Below are 17,621 nucleotides of genomic sequence, written 5' to 3'. Positions count from 1 at the left end.
CTCTGTACTGCCACTCTCCATGAAGCCCAAAGAGTTTCCCTAATCTTTTAGGGACTCAACTCAGGGAATCCCAAATTTATGGCTTCAGCCAAGAACTGAATTTAGGACCAGCCAGAATAAAATAGAGTCAGGATCTCATTAAGTAAAAAGGAATATAGGAAGGAACAAAAGGCCACTCAAGAGCACGAGTATGGGCTTCTCTGAGAAAGAGTTACAGTTTATTCGGTTTTCAAAACAAGCTACTCTGTGTAGCCCTGGCTATCCTGGAACTCGCTCTGTAGACCAGGTTGACCTTGAACTCAGATATCTGCCTGCCTCTCCCTCCCGAGGCCCGAGATTAAAGGTGTGTGCCGCCACACCCAGCCATTAAGATATTTTAAAGATGATTTTGAGTGTGAACGTTAAGCAGAAACGAGGCTTGGGAAAGATAAGGCATGCTCAAGTGTGAACAAGGGCTCCCGGTGGACTGACTGACTGACTGGGTGGCTTTCACAGAGAATCATAGCCTTAGACCAATGAGCCAGATGTTAAACCTAAAAAGTAAGAAACGCTCCTCTGTTTCCCTGATTTATCTGTCTTGATAAGTGAGATTGCGGGATGGCTCCCAGATGCCTCGGATGGAATAGAATCTGATAACGGACCACCAGGGGGCCACTGGAGTTGCACAAGGGTTTTCTGAAAGCCACAACTTTTCAGGCCCGAAGGGAAAGGCCTGAAGCAGTTGACACCAACTGCTTCCCTGGGCTGGGGTTCCCACTTCCTTGCAGGTAAGAGGCTCTAACCCAGTTGTTCTCAACCTTGGGGTGGAACGACCCTTTCACAGGGTCGCCTGAGACCATCAGAAAACACAGAGATATACATTAGGATTCGCAACAGTAGCAAAATTACAGTTCAGAAGTAACAACAAAAAGGATCTTATGACTGTTGGTCACCACAAGATGAGGAACTGTATTTAAAAGTTGCTACATTAGGAAGGATGAGAACAACTGTTCTAATCAAATCACGGGCTGAGGAATTTGTCTCCTTTCCCACAGCTTCCAATGGCTTATCATCTTTCCCTCCTGCTTTAGTCACCTTTAGGAGACCCACGAGACCTGCATCTTTCTACTCATCCATTGCACTCTCTCCTCATTCCATGAAAGTTTGGCTCAGACACTTCTTGGAGTACTACAGGGATTAACCTTGTCTCCTTTGCAGGGCATGTGGGCTGGAGTTAAAGAGTAACAAACCCTTAGCAATGTGTGAGGCTAAAATAGCAGCAAGTGCCAGCAGGTTCCTTCCTAAACTATGGGCAGCAGGGTCTTTATAAGAAAGAATATTAAAGTGTCCCCATCCATCTCTCCTGTCCCCTAAAGCAGACTTTTCTCTGACTTCCCAGTTTGTGGCTTTCTGAATAAAGAGCAGCTTTTAGAAAGGTTCAATCTCTGATTTCTGTTTAGGTGACAGGTGGCAGGCAGAGTCCAGTCTGGTTTCAAGAGCAAAGAAAAAGAGGGGTGGGGAGGGAGGGAGGGAGGGAGGGAGGGAGGGAGGGAGGGAGGGAGGGAGGGACTTACACCAAAGAGACCTGCTGATGGTGACTTGTTTTACTTTGTCATAAATATAGTTAGAATGTATAGAATTTAACTATCTGGTCAAAGACCTGGTAAATCTCTCCTGCCTTCCTTATAAACCTAAGCTCTTAATTTCTTGATCATCTAGAAAATGGAATATTTAAATCTATTAGGAATTTTTACCACATCTATAAAATGGAATATTTAGATCTATTATGAATATTAACCAAAACATGAATGTACTTTAAATGCAACATTAAGAAATATCTGTTCTTCTAAGCAAGTATTTTAAAGCGTCACTAAATATCCACCCACTTTACAGAAAGCATTCTATCGCTTGCTTACATAATGCACATGATGAATCATAAGATGGAAGTCTTGTTAAGTTACAATGTTTTGCATTCATTACGTAGATTTTAATAAAGATTTTTTTCTCATAGATAGTGGAAATAAATTAAATTTTATTCATTCTTCCTTAAGTCGTTGAGGGTAATAAAAATGGGAGGGCACAAAATGCTTTTTGTTAATCAAAATGCAGTATTTTAAATGCATTTTGAAAGAAATGCATAAAAATCCAAATATGATTGCTTTGCAAAATTTTCTTGATGTATGGAAGCTATCAAGCAAAATTTTGATGATATATATAAATATCTTAATATATAATTCTAGAAACAAATCAAAATAACTCTAAGTGCATTGATTAGATCAGTGCTGTGTATTTATTTCCCAGAAATATGATGTGAGATTTCATATGATATTTCTATGGAGACTGGGATACGTATAAATTATGAATGCAAATGCTTTACAAAGAGATTTACATTAAGTTTCCTTTTTTATGATGGGATTGCAGGCAATACCAAGCCCGTAAGCACTACCAGTCAGGATCTAGGTGAGATGTTGAAGTTATTCTGTACCATGCACAGGGAAAACAAAGACTAGATTTAAAGGGTGACTAAAAATTAAATATGTCTATTTAAATGCTTAGAAATTTTCTATACTGTTTTTGTGCTATGTAAACTTAAATTTAAGAGATTAAAAAATTAAAGGACTAGTACTACATGTAGAGAAAAATTTTAATGGCCTCTTAAATTTTTTTCCATATAAAATATATATTTATATATATATATTTAGAATGAAAAAATTATATGTATACATAAATATATATAAAGTTGGTATTGAAATATATATATATTAAAGGATTTATTTATTTATTATATCCAAGTACACTGTAGCTGTCCTCAGATACACCAGAAGAGGACGTCAGATTTCATTACAGATGGTTGTAAGCCACCATTTGGTTGCTGGGATTTGAACTCAGGACCTTCAGAAGAGCAGTCAGTGCTCTTAACCGCTGAGCCAACTCTCCAGCCCCTTGAAATATATTTATTTATATATAAGGTTGGTATTGAAATGGGCTCAATTGGTTATTAGGCCATAAAAATTGCTATTAAACAATAACCCATTACTAATAAATAATATATTTATTTTATTTCTATGATATTAGATATTTTAATATTTAACTTGATATATATAGGATAAAATGTCTTAAGATTAAACCTGAATTGGCCTCAAAAAGACAAAACTACATTTAGAGTTTTTAATGTTCATTGACTCATTAAACTCAACTTTTCTATTTGCTCCTATGTGTAATCTCATAGTCATGTTATGGATATTATGTAACATAATAATACCATTAAATATGTTTATGGCAACTGAAACAATAAAAAGTTATTAAAATTCTTTCTCATTTTATTTTATAAAGTTTTTATTAGCACATTTATATAAAACTAACAGGCTACATCAGAACCTTCTCATACAAGAATACAATGTGTTTTGATCGTATTTATTCTTCATTACCCTCCTTCATCCCCTTTCCCACTCCTGGTGACTTCCTTCTGCCCAGCTCTTCCCTTTTCATGTCTTTTTGGATTTTATTTTCCAGTGAGTTTAGTTTCAGTTGCCTGCAGAAGAAAGGGTGAGAAACCATTTGCAAATACCTAGACACTGTAGCAATGTCCAACCACTGAAGCAAATGCCTGTGCCTCCTTCAGCAACTGTTAACTGCCTACCAAACCTCAAGAAGGAGCCTGGCTTCATGACCACTGGGTAGGGATTCTCCTTTCCCCACATCTTCACCAACACTTGTTCTCATTTGATCTCTTGATGATCATAATTCTGACCAGGATGAGATAGAACCACAAAACAGTTTAATTTGCAAATCCCTGATGGCTAATGGTATTAAGAAAAAAAACTTAAAAAACATAGCCATTCATATTTCTCCTTTTGAGAATTCTCTATTCAACTCTATAGTCTATTTTTCAACTTGGTTATTTCTTGATTTAAAAAAAATGTATTCTAAATATTAATCCTATGTCATAAGTATAGCTAGCTGAGATTTCTCTCTGTAAAAGTATCTTTTATTCTCCTGTTATAGTTGTTGTCTGGGAGGCTTACTGTGTCTGTCTGCTAACCTAGGCAATAGTCCTGGAAGATTCTAGCCTCCATACAATCTAATCTAGGCCTATCATGTTTTTAACCTCCGAGACTCACTGTTGAAAAAGCTCACCCTTTCTTGTTATTTCTGAGCTCCTCCTGGCTAGATCAGCTCAGCTGTTGTGGCTCAAACTCCTCTGCAAGCGAACTTATTCAATCTGGCTTTTCTTTCAGCTTCTGAATTGCTCCTCTTGGCCACAAACTATACCAACCCCCTCCAACCTCTGGCTCCTCCTTATTCTCTTCTCCTTCTGTCTTTACCTGTGTCTAGGTTGTTCTTTCTTCAGTCTGCCTCTGTAAAACTTTCCCAGTAAAACTCCCTCCCTCTCCCCCTTCCTCGCCCCTCCCTCTCCCCCTCCCTCTCTCCCTCCTCCTCCCCTTCTCCCTCTCTGTGTGTCTCTATTCTCCTCCCTCTCAGCTCCACTGTATTGTTCTCCAAGAACTCTACTGTATCCTAGACTGTACTCTCTTTTTCCTGTACTGTCCATCTCTTCCCTTAAGTAGCTTCCCTTTCCTCTCTCTTCTTGTGAGAGTTGGGCGTATCCTACTCTGTCAAATCTTTCTCTAATTTTTTGCTTTTTCTGTCTCTCAAGTAGACATCACTTTCAAACATGGGTGCTTCCTTCTACAAACTACCTTCATTGTTTGGGATTAAATGTGAGTGCTGAGTGCATGTCTATATTTCAGCCAAAGAGATTAAAGGTGTGTGATAAGGGCTGAGCCACACCCTAACTGGAAATAGATTCAAATATCCTATAATTTCTCTCCTTTTCTCTAAGAAATTGTGTTTTCGTTCAATTGACTGATTACTTAGCTGTATAGAAAGTTTTGGGTTTTATGTGGTACCATTTGTCAATTATCTGGGCGAGTGACCAGACTCTTTCCCATGTTTACATGGTATAGCTTACCCTACTTTCCCCCTAGCAGTCTCAGGTTTCAGGTTTTACATTGAGGCTTTGATATGTTGGAGTTTGGTTGTTGTTGTTATACATAGGGTCTCATTATGTACCTGGCTGGCTTGATACCCACATAGACCAGGCTGGCTTCGGATTCACAGAGATCACCACTGCCTCCTGAGTGCTTGAATTAAAGGTGTGTGCCACCACAGCCAGCCTCTAGAGTTTTGTGTGCCATGGGAGTGGTTAAAAGTTTTAATTCATTCTGTAACACATGGGCACCCAGTTTCCCAATGCCATTTGTTAAAGATGGGTCTTGCTCCAGTGTGCAGGTTTTTCTGTTCTCTTTGTCAAAAAACCAAGAAGGCTGATGGTGAGGTCCTGGCCTGTGCTGCCACCAAGGAATGTGTCTGGGTCTGTGGCCCTGCAGCAGCTGGAGTCTTTGTCAATGTCAATGGCTCATGCAATCACCACAGGTCATGCAGACATCCCTGGTCTGGGCTACTGCCTGGGGCCATGGTGATGTCCAAGAGCAACACAGAGGTGGCTCAGCCCCTAACAAGCTGTGGTGCTCAGGAGAGCTGACACCATCCCTTGCCTGGTCAGTGTGAGTGAGCTAGCCCTGAGGACGTGAGAGCAGGAGATCAGATAAATGTCACAGCCTTATTTATGTTCAGGATTGCCTTGGCTAGTCTAAGTCTTTTGTACTTCCATATGAATTTTAAGATTTTTTTCTATCCTAAAGACTGGCATGGGGATTTTGATGAGGAAGGACGGTCATTTTTACAATTCCAACAATCCATGAGCATGGAGGTCTTTCTCTCTTCTAGTGTCTCTGTGTCTTTGAAAGTTTTTATCACCTTGGTTTGATTTTTTTCCCAAGGTATTATATTTTACTGAGGCTACTGTGAATGGTATTGTTTTCCCAATTTCTTTTTTTTAATGTTAATTAATTTATTTCATGTATATGAGTACACTGTAGCTGTTTTCAGACACACCAGAAGAAGGCATTGGATCCCATTACAGATGGTTGTGAGCCACCATGTGGTTGCTGGGAATTGAACTCAGGACCTTAGGAAGAACAGTCAGTGCTCTTAACTTCTGAGCCATGTCTCCAGCCCTCCCCAGTTTCTTTACCCTGTGTCTGTCATTCGTATATAGAAAGGCTACTGGATGATTTTTGTATGTTAATTTTGTATTTTGCTCCTTTGCTGGAAATGTTAACTAGTTGCAGTGGGTTTTGTTTGATCCCTTTTTGTTGTTGTTTGTTTTATCTTTTTGTTTACACGTTTTATTTCATTTGTTTATTTTAGAAACAGGTTCTTAGTATGTGGCTTTGGCTGTCCTAGAACTCTCTATGTAGCCCAGCATGGCCTCAAATCCACAGGGATCCATCTGCTTCTGTCTCCTGAATACTTGGAGTAAAGACAGATACACCACACCTGCCAAAATTATACTATCTTCTTTGAAGTCTTATTTTTCTTATCTTTAAAAAGTGTGTGTGTATGTATGTGTGTATATGTATGTGTGTGCATGTATGCATGTGTATGTATATGTGTGTATGTATGTATGTGTGTATATATGTATGTGTGTATGTATGTGTGTGTATATGTATGTGTGTATATGTGTGTGTGTGTCTGTGTATGTATGCATGTGTATGTATATGTGTGTGTATGTATGTGTGTGTATGTATGCGTGTGTATGTATATGTGTGTATGTATGCATGTGTATGTATGTGTGTGTATGTATATGTCTGTGTATCTGTGTGTACGTATGTGCAAGTGAATACAGGGGCCTGTGAGACCGGAGCCATCAGATCCCTGGGAAGCTGGAGTTGCAGGTGGTCGTGAGTCACATGACACAGGGGTTAAGAAATAAATTCAGGTCATCTGCAAGGGCAACCTGTGCTCCTAAACCCTGAGCCTTTCTCCACAGCTCTACTGTTGTCTTCAGAATCTCTTGTACATAGCATAATATCTGCACACAAGGATATTCTAACATGTTCTCCTACTTGTATCCCTGTTCATTTCTTTTTGTTAAAAAAAACTGGATATTTTATTTATTTACATTTCAAATGTTATCCCCTTTCCTGGTTTCTCCTCTGCAAAACCCCTGTCACATCCCCCCTTACCCTGCCCCTCACTCACCCACCCACTCCTGCCTCACCGCCCTAGCAATCCTCTACATTGAGGCATCAAGCCTTCACAGGACAAAGGGCTTCCCCTCCCATTGATGCCAGATAAGGCCCCTTCAGCTCCTTCAGTCCTTCCCCTAACTCCTCCATTGGGGTCCTAGTCCAGTGGTTGGCTGTGAGCATCCAAGCATCTGCATCTCTATTGGTCAGGATCTGGCAGAGCCTCTCTCTCTCTCTCTCTCTCTCTCTCTCTCTCACACACACACACACACACACACACACACACATGTCATATAAATATAGCATATAAATTCACACACACACACACATATGTATAGTTGTGTATTGTATTGGGTTTGCTTCTTCTACCACCAAAGGGCAGGCCAATTTAAAGATAAAGTAACTGTCAAATAAAAGACAATCACCTAAATGCCAATCTTTTTGTGAAGTAAATGAACATTGATAGCACTATGTGTGGATATGAATATATGAGTTGCTATAGCTATAAGTTAAAGGAAAAATATACCAAAGCTAGCAATTAGTCTTATGTTGAGGAGGGGAAAGTAGAAGGGGGAAATAGTAGGGATGACCTGTCAAGAGATGAGGCAGAGTTTGCTAAGTGTATAATGAAAAAAAAAATAAAGAAATGTAATTAGTTAAACTAATGCAATCCTATCTCTCAGAGAGCTGAGACATGCAGAACCCTATACCAGGCCAGTCTATATTTTCAGGAAAGCTTGTCAAAAGAAAGATGAAAAAGGAAATCATATATAGAAAATAAGAGGAGAGGAAGAGGGAGGAGGGGAGAGAAGGGGAAGGGAAGTGTGAGGGGAGGGGGAGATGGAGAGGGAGCAGGAGAGAGCACTCAGAGAGTTCACATGCTAGCCTATGAAATGGACACCGGGTTTTAAATGAAGGAGGAATAAATGTGAAGGGGAAACCAGCTGGACGAAGGGTGAGGATATGGATGCGATCTGGGCTGCTTGGTGGCTCCAGTCTGCACTCTCTAGGCAATTCTCAGCCTTCAAGATACCCACCACACCTTTCGCAGGCTGGGCCATAAATTCTTGTCACGTTTCTCGGCTGTCCACAGGGGTCAGGTTGCGAAAACTGTTCTTACCTCTGGCTGGTCTTTGGTAAGGTCTGGTCATGGATGCTTATTAAACCTTTGGATGGTGTTTTAGAATCCAGCTGGGAATGCTGGTTCTGGCCCTGGGTGGTCCTTCCTATTCTGTCTGTGGTTCTCTGCAGACTCTGTCTCCAATCAGGGTTCCATCTTGTTGATCTGGACAGCTCTTATTCAAAGTTTCTCCTTCACAGTCTAGGAGCATTTGGCTGACTGGGTTTCAGTGGAGAGCCCTCTAACACTTGCTCTGAGATTCCAGAGAGGTCCATGGACAATCTGTTGCTGCTGACTCACCGTCTGAGTGGTCTAGGTGACCTATTTCTCTTAGAAGCTCTCACACATCTCAGGCTGGCCTCAAGCTCACTATGTAGCTGAAGATGACCTTGAACATCTAACATCGATTGTCTTGCTTCTTCCTCTGCAGTGTTGGATTTCTAGGCTAGGGATAAAACCCAGGGTTCTGTGCATACCAGGCGGTCATTGTATCATCTGAAGTACATCCTTGTCCAGAACTTGAATGTTCTCAACAAAACAAATGGCAAGTGTTTGAGGTAGCTAAACATAATACACCCTATTGTGTGTTATGAAATATACCAACAAAAAGACCACAATGATGTGAAGAAGAGGGGTTTCCTGCTGTCTTTCCTCCTTCTGACCCTGGGTGTACAACTTTCATCTCCCTTCCTTCCTCTCTTTTTATTTTCTTCTTTAAAATGTCTGTTACTAAGAGTATAATGCCTGTTTTCTGAGGCTCTTCATTTTAAGTGTGGTTCTGGACACTCCCATTTCGGACTGTTCTTGAAGGACTAATTATATACGGACAGAATCTGTGGTTTGAAGTCTGACAAATCTACGTAACCTGTTTCTTGCAGATAGATGAATTATGGGACTCGGCACAGTGTGAATTACTTTCTCTGTGTATCGTAAGATTGTTGAGCACTTCAGCTGTATCTGGTATTTGCCTCCTTTAAATGGGATTCTCTCTCATTCCAGAACACCTTAGAGTTCATTAGACACACCATGATCTTTCATATCGAAGTAGAATAAAGTAGAAACCCAGTTAGTATATAATGATTTGTTAGTGATTGCCTATCTGCCAGGCATGATGTCATTTGCTACCTGAAGCAGAATGACCTGGAGAAATAAATGAATATGACAGATCATTGCCCTTAGCAACCTGCAACTCTCGCTTGCTTGCCTGCCCAACCCTGTGGCTTGAGAGTACAAAATGAGAATGCAAACTGGGCCCAGGATCAAAACCTTTCAGGAGCTGGCCCTGGTTGTGGTCTGCTGGTGACATCTCCTCTCTTCCACTCTCCCTGGCGAGTGCTTATTCCAGAAGGATTCCCACAACAATATGTGCCTGTGGTGTTCTCTCCCTAGAAAGTCTCTCTTTTTTTTTTCTTTTCTGATGAAAAATTTTAATTTATCTGTGCTTTGGCCCATTATAACAAATAGAACTTGCTCAGACTGTGTTAAGGGAATGAATGACCATGACAGAAGAGTGGCTCCTTCACCCCTCTCTGTCCTTCACCCTTCTCCTTTCTAACTTAGAACCTGATAATCTTTTTGTCTTGTTGCTGGGATGAAATACCTGATGGAAGGAACTCAAAGGAGAAAGGGATTCCTCTCTCTGGCTCGCAGTATCCTGGTGGAGAAGAAAGGCAGGAGGTGGGGGAAGCAGCTGCTCACACTGCATCTGAAGTCAGGAGGAAGAAAGCGAAGAGTGCAGGATGCTCAGCTGCCTCTCTCTGCTTGCACACATCCAGATCCCAGTGAGACAATCGTGCACAGTGGATGGATCGTCCCACTCAATCAACACAACCGAGGCAATTCTCAGGGGGCCCGAGCTCCATCTCCCAGGGGACTCCAGATTCTGTCCCGATGACAACACTGATCACTGCACTTTTAAAAGTGTCAGCCATCTCTCATATCCCCTTCTGTTTTGCCTCCTTGCTTGTCTCTCTTCTGCAGGAAGACTCCTGACCATTAGTGCTATTATTGCCTGCGAGGATAAGTCTGAAATGTAGAAGAAGCTCAACCAACTCTACCTGAATCGATTTGAACCTTTGTTTGTTTTATCTTGGACATCTGATTACTCTGTGTAGTTTAGATGTCCATCTTCCAGTGCAGGCATCTGCCCCACATGTGTCTCTATCGTCACGTGATGCGATTGTTCTGGATACAAAACTATACACTACCTGCACACTACAAGAAGCATACTTCTCTGGCGTGCATTTATTATTTTATTTATTTAAAATGTAATTTGAAACAGGAAAATATGTAACCCAGGCTGGCTTCTAGTTTATTATCCTCCTGTTTCTGCCCTGTGAGTTTGGGGATTATAGGTCTATTCCACGATGCCTGGCTTTATTCTTTAATCTAGATTCTTCCCTTGAACCCTAAATTTTTAGTTTGTTTCAAGATCTAAAAACCATTGGAAATGCAAACTCTTAGTGCACTATATTTAACAACAGCAGAGACTTTTGTGTCTCAGCAGCCTTGGAGGTCTTAGGTGGTCCTTTGCTCAGTGTGGAATCTCAAACTAAGAAACTAAGACAAGTTCTCTTTCTTACACGCCACCCTTCTCTGCTTGAGGGAAAACCAGAAACTAGTGCTTCTTTGTATGGGAAGAGACACTGAATGGCACCCTGGATGGAGGCAGGCCAGAGCATGGCTTTCCGGAGCCTGGACTTTGAGATCATCCCTGGCATTGAATTTCAACTTCATTCCTTATCAGATGTTCTAATGTGGACAAATGAGTTTTTCCAAACCTAAATGATATCATATGGGAAATGGAGGAGAATAAAGAATACCTTTGTTGTGGGACACACACACACACACACACACACACACACTCAGATTTGATGAGCTAAAGCATATAGACAAGTAGCCAGAGTGACACTTCATAGCTGCTAGATCCTCTTGTGAAAGTTTAGGCTGACTAAGGCTTTTACACCTTAGCCAATTTAAGTGTTCTTACTTTAATTTCATACACACAAATCTGTTAAGTATAAGTGACGGTTCCTCTTTAATTCATCTTCTACCTCCTTGAGGACTTCAGAAGCTTAGTTTTTTTTTTTTTCCCAAATGTATAGTTTATGACAGTTCTTCTGGCTTAGTACCAACTCATAACTTCAAAGCTATCTAATGGTAGCTTTGGAGACACTTTGGGCTGTTCGTTATTGCAAAGAGTACACATGGAGGGACCCATAGCTCCAGCTGCATATGTAGCAGAGGATGGCCTTGTTGGACATCAGTGGGAGGAGAGGCCCTTGGTCCTATGAAGGCTTGTTGCCCCAGTGTAGAGAGGAATGCTGGGGTGGAGAGGTGGGAATGAGTGGGAGGAGGGAGAACACCATCATAGAAGCAGGGCGTAAGAGGATAGAGGAAAGGGTTTTGGGGGGGTGGAAGATGGAAACCTGGAAAGGGGATAACATTTGAAATGTAAATAAAATATCCAATAAAAAATAAACTAAAACTTTAAGATTTATTTTTTAATTTTTACTAATGTTTATATGTGTATCTGTACACACACACACACACACACATATATGTATATGTATATATATATGGTAGCCAAGGAGACAGGAACCGCACCCAGCCGCTATCATGAAATTCTTCCAGTAAAATTTGCTCTTACTCTTCTTCTGCCCTGTTAGCGAAGATTTCTGGAAGTCAGAGTATTTTCCAGGCCCATCTTACTAGCCAGGATTCAACTTGGTTACTTTTCTATTGCTGCAACCAAACACCACGACCAAGACAACTTATTAAAAAAAAAATGCCATGTGGAGAAAGCATCGGAACTTCAATCAACCAGAGACTCCTTGCTTGCTCATCTTGGTGAGAAAAAAAAAAAAAAAAAAAAAAAAAAAAAGAAATAGAATTGACTTTGACTTACAGTTTCAGAGGTTTTGAGTCCATGAAGTCAGAGTAAAGATGCAGCTGACATCTTACATCTTGATCCACAACCGTGAGCTAGAGGACAAGGGAGAGGGAGAAGGGAAGGGAGAGGGGGAAGGGGAGAGAGAAAAATGGAGAATGACACAAGTCTTTTGAGACTTTAAAGCCCACAGCCTCTCCAATAAGGCCACACCTCCTAGTCCTTCCCAAACGTTTCTACCCATTGGGGACCAGGTATAAAACCATGATTCTGTGGAAGCCAGTCTTAGTCAAACTACCACAGCCTTCTCCAGCAGTCATGGCTATTGTTTTAATAATCTTCCCTGATGCAGCAGTTCTCAACCTGTAGGTCACAAACAACCTTTTCTCAGGGGTGACCTACCATTACATTTCATACAGTAGCAAAATTACTGTAATGAAGTAGCAGCAAAAATAATTTTATGATTGGGGATCACGACAGCATGAGGAAGCGATTTAATGGGTCGCAGCTTTAGGAAGGTTGAGAACCACTGCCCTGATGGAGCTCATGAAAGCCCAGCCTCCTCCAGTGGTCATATCTTCCTTAGCACCATGTGGGGAATAGAAGGAACGAGCTTAATGCCCTGTAAGTGCAACGATGATTAGCAGACCAGAACTCCTCCAGCCATCCTGCGAACGTAAGGAGGGCCTACTGAGGTAGATGGATTTTCAGGGATGTAAATGCAGGGGAGGCATAACCTAGGTGTGATGGGGGGACCCAGGTTCTCCCTGGGACAACAGAAAAAGAAAGACCTTTGTTTTGAGCAAGGAGGGAGTCTACTTCTATTACTGGAGATTTGTTTGCTAGCCAATACCTCAATTTGTTGCAGTTTATACTCTAGACACAGAATGATCCTGCAGTTAACACAAAGAAGGGGGGATTATCCAGGAAACCAGCCTTGCTGGACACAGGGGCTCAGACGGAGATTAAGTCGGCTGTTACCAGAGAAGAGCTACAGGGGCCTTTAAAGGTCTCTTTCAAGCTCGTAAATCTAGATTCTATTTCCTTCCAACCGTTTCTGTGGATTTTTAGTGCAACCAGAGGATTGGAATTCACAAAGGGTAAAATATTATTTCCAGGTCTGAGCTTGTACAGGAACAATTCTATCGGAGGACATAGCATCCTAAGCCTGTGAATAACTAGAAGTAATAATCCAATAACTTCTGCCAGATGCACAGGTTCTTTGTTACCCAGATGAGTCATAATCGTTCATGACCTGAGACTAGAGAGGTCTTGGGATCTAGGAAGACAGCTATTACTGTTATTTTTATAAAGAAGCGTAGCAAAAAACCAAACAAACAGAAAACGGAAAGCAAACATGAAAAGGGCTCCTAATAATGTATTGCTATACCCATATGTCAGCATATCTCTCAGCCCTAGTCAGAAAAGCTTCCTCTGTAGCAGAGAGGAACTAACTCTGAGACCCATACATGAACAATGGCCACAAACTTTGGCCAACCCAGCCCTAAATAGAATGTCTTTCTCAAACTCTTCCCTTCAAGGCTCAGGGATCCAAGAGCCAGAGATGGTGGATGCCTTCCAGACACAACAGGAGGGCTGATGCACACATGAACTCACACAGACTGTGGCAGCATGCGTTAAGCCTGGCACACATTCAAGACAGACAAAATCCTGACACGGAGAAGGGGAAGTGGACACTAAGTCCCACCTCTAACCAAGAAGCTGTTTGTAATACCCACTGGGAACAGGAAAATCAGTTTCTTCTAATGGAGCAATGATAGATATATCAGCTACACTCCATGACATTCTGAGGAGCTGATGGTCAACACAAAATGGACTCTATGTGTGTGTGTGTGTGTGTGTGTGTGTGTGTGTGTGTTGCTTTTGTTTATTTTGTTTTTGTTTGTTCTGATTTCTTTTTAAAGAAAGAACATGAAGTTGGGTGGCTATGGAGGATCTTGGAGGAGTTAGGGGAAGGGGAAAGGATATGATAAAAATATATTACACAAAAAGATTTAAGCCAACAAATAAAAATAAGAACTTCATAGTAAACTTAGATATTTGCTTATCCAGGGATAACAATGGTATAGCAGTGGTAGACATAAAAAAGAAAATTCAGCTTTATTCAACTCAAATGTTACTGAAAACTGGCAAGATTGTAAAGGGTGATTTAAGAAGACAAAGAGGTCGAACCCAGCTTCTCTCACTCGTCCATTAAGTGGATCCTTCCCTGGTCACTAGGATACAAACACCAGGAAGCTAGTGCGATGACCTCTGCTCTCTTTTAGTCTTGTTTCTCCAGTGAGGCCTGGCCACCAGAACACACACCACTGCTTGCTCTCAGAGAACCCAAGCTGTGTAGAGTCCCTGGTTTTCTTGGCAAAGTTTGTGCACTTGAGAAAGGGAGGCAAACAGGAAGTGTAAGCATAGAATCAGAGTTCAAGAGAAGTCCAGCGCAGTTGTGGGACACGATTTCCAAGGAGCTGGATATATTAATTAGGTGGTAGTGACACCACCTGGTCATCATGAGCATCTTCCCTCACACGGAACACTGGGAAAGGAATAGACTTGGCTTTTCTGCTTAAGCCATGTTAGATGCAATTGCAATTACATCAGAGGTACAAGGGCCTTGATCTTGAGAGGTTTAATCATCTATGCAACAGAAAAAAAATGCATTAATGCTAACTCCCTTACTTCAGCAGTTTGACTCTGGAGATTAGGAGGTATGGAGTCCTGATACCTCGACTTCTCTGGGCATCCCAACGAACACTCAGATCAACCCAGGCAAGGCTTTGATGGATAATAAACCTGATAAAATACTAAGGAAACCATGGAACAATAGAATTATAGGTCATTTGGAACTCATAGAATAATCTATGAGAAAGAGATCCTTGTAGGTTTGTGTGAAAAGCAAAATTAAAACAGCAACAAGAAGATGTGGTCAAAGTTTCACTTTTCTTGCAAGTCTCTCCCATGGACTCTTTGGCTGTCTCATCCCAATACTAAATCAAAGAACTCAGGGCAGTGAGTGTGGTCACTCAGCCCTGTAATCCTGGGACTTGGAATTTTAGCTTTCTAGTGAGTTTGGAGCCAGCCTTGACTATATAGTAAAGCCCTGTCTCGAAACACACAAAAGATTAAGAAAACAACAATAATACTAAGACAAGAAAAATGAGGGACTATTCTGGGTTGTCTGGAATATTCTAATCACCACTGTGTACAACCTTCAGATTTCCACTACTGGAAGAAATTCCTAAGATAAGCAGTTCACAAGGAGAAAGCACACATTTTTGACATGCAATTTCAGAGGTCCATGGGCACTTAGCCATGTCGCTCTGGGCTTGTGGCAGTTTGGCATAGTACAGCAGGATCATAATACAGTGCAAAAGACTTGTCACCTCATGGTGTCCAGAAAGCAAAGAGTGGAAAAATAGCATCCTTGAAGAGCATGTGCCCCAGGGAACTCTCCTCCTTCCACTACCCCTCACATACTAAACGTCTACAGCTTCCATGGATGCGGCCATTGAGGCTTGAACACATGGGCTTTTTGGAGGGCAGTTATGATCCAAACTAGTAATATACTACTTAACAGTGATACAATTATCCCATTTAATCTCTATTTTAGAACCATTTAACTTCTAGAACAAATGAAATGCTCTCAAACCCGAGTTTTTTGATACCTTGTATAATTATATTTCTCTCACCTTTACCAAATCTATCAGTTAGGGTTTTGTCAGAAGAACAGAAATGACTCTACCATGCTCAGAATTATGGACTTAACGTAGATCTTGGACTTAGGAGGCCTGGAAGGAAAAGCAAATAAGAGAACTAGAGAAGCAAGAGGAGGAGATGGCAATGTGACACTGTGTGGCATTCAGAGATCAGTATCTGTATGATGTAGTGGTCAGCCTCAAGGACCAAGAGACTAAAAGGGAAGAAAACCCATCATTAAAATATACGATTCAGTTCCTAGGCCAGCCAATACTAGGAATGCTGAGCACAGTCACCCTCGCCAGTGTTGGCAACAATGAGGATCCACAGTTAGTGCAGAAGGCTGGATCACTGAAAGGCCATATCTGCTTCCACAAATACCAGCAGCTACAAAAGAGTCTGAGGAATAAACAATGTCTCTTCCTTCTGCTAGCATTTAGCAGAAAGCCAAATCCTACAAGCATTTGGAGATTTGGGGATGTAGCTGTGGATGCCTGACCCTAACAATACAAAACAGACAGAATGTGGTCCTGGAACTGAGGGAAAGAGGGAGGTAACTGTCCTACCAAGTAAAATAAGGCAAGATGTATCTCCTAGAAGGCAAATGAACATGTGCCATTTGGAGGCTCATGCACGGTCCTGAGGGGTATTAATGCTGTAATATGCTCCAGTCCTAGTTGAGCATTTACTGGTTCCGACATGATGGGCAGAGAATGGTGCTGAACTCACACCCATCCATCCAACTCATCCAAACATCCAACCCAATCAATATATATCTATCCATTCAATCCCACTCATCTACCCATTTTCATTTGGTTCAACCCATCAATTCAACCCATGCAGCCAATGCATGAATGCACATATCCATCAACATGTATCATACATTATTTCATCTTTCCAGTCCAATCCATTCATGACACACACATACATGCATTCATACACACATACATACAATCCATCTAACCATCCAATCAGTCCATCCATCCAATCTATCCACCCAACCTATTCCTATTAATTCAGTCCCATCCATTAACTCAACCATCCATCTATCCATTCACCCATCTATCCATCCATTTACACATTTGGTGAGCACTTATTATCTACCAAGCATTGTGCTATGCACTGGAGATTCAAAGAGAATGCCAGTCTTCCACAGGTAACGTTCAAGCCAGGAAGAGACTGAACAACTTCGGTAGCCACAGGAAATATTACAAGTAACAATCACTTGTGTGAGTCAGTTTTCTGTCACTATAACAAAAGCCTGAAGGGTTTGACTAATAAAGAGAAAAGATCGATTTTTGGCTCATAGTTTTTGAGAATTTGACCCATGGTTGAGTGACTCTGTAGTTTCTAGACCCGTGAAGAGGCTGTCTATGACCATGGGAACAACAAACTCCAAGGAGTTTGCCCAATGGCTGGAAAGCAAAGAATATGGCAAGGAATAGACCAGAGTGCCCTTCATAGGCATCCTTTCAGTGGCCTGAAGATTTCTCACTCTACCCAACCTCTTAAAGCTTCTACCACCTCTCAACAGAACTACTGTGGAGGCCAAGCCGTCAACACAAGGGCCTTTGGGTGACATCACAGAGCCAAACAACAGCACCACATTGTTCTTCCTTCCTTCCTTCCTCCCTCCCTCCCTCCCCCTCTCTTTCTTTCTTTCTTTCTTTCTTTCTTTCTTTCTTTCTTTCTTTCTTTTTTTCTTTCTTTCTTTCTTTCTTTCTTTCTTTCTTTCTTTCTTTCTTTCTTTCTTTCTTTCTGCCTGTCAAAGTACTTTGCCATCTTAGAATTCTTGTAGAATATAAAAATCACATGGAATGTATCTTTA

General features: G+C 41.3%; 1 long non-coding RNA gene across 2 annotated transcripts in view; it reads right to left on the bottom strand.

The window, feature by feature from the left end:
* Positions 1-3,423: 3,423 nt before the first annotated feature.
* The window catches only part of Gm35922, a 28,153-nt gene continuing 13,955 nt past the window's right edge, over positions 3,424-17,621 (bottom strand). For both annotated transcript variants that reach the window (XR_877801.1, XR_386639.2), the window contains exons 3-4: positions 12,101-12,177; positions 3,424-3,511 (exon numbers count right to left, since the gene is read on the bottom strand). This is a non-coding gene — a long non-coding RNA (predicted gene, 35922). The remainder of the gene's footprint in view (positions 3,512-12,100; positions 12,178-17,621) is intronic.

The sequence above is a fragment of the Mus musculus genome, chromosome 19 (assembly GCF_000001635.26).
Source record: "Mus musculus strain C57BL/6J chromosome 19, GRCm38.p6 C57BL/6J".
Classification (NCBI taxonomy): domain Eukaryota; kingdom Metazoa; phylum Chordata; class Mammalia; order Rodentia; family Muridae; genus Mus; species Mus musculus.
This window is presented reverse-complemented; position numbering and strand designations above follow the sequence as displayed.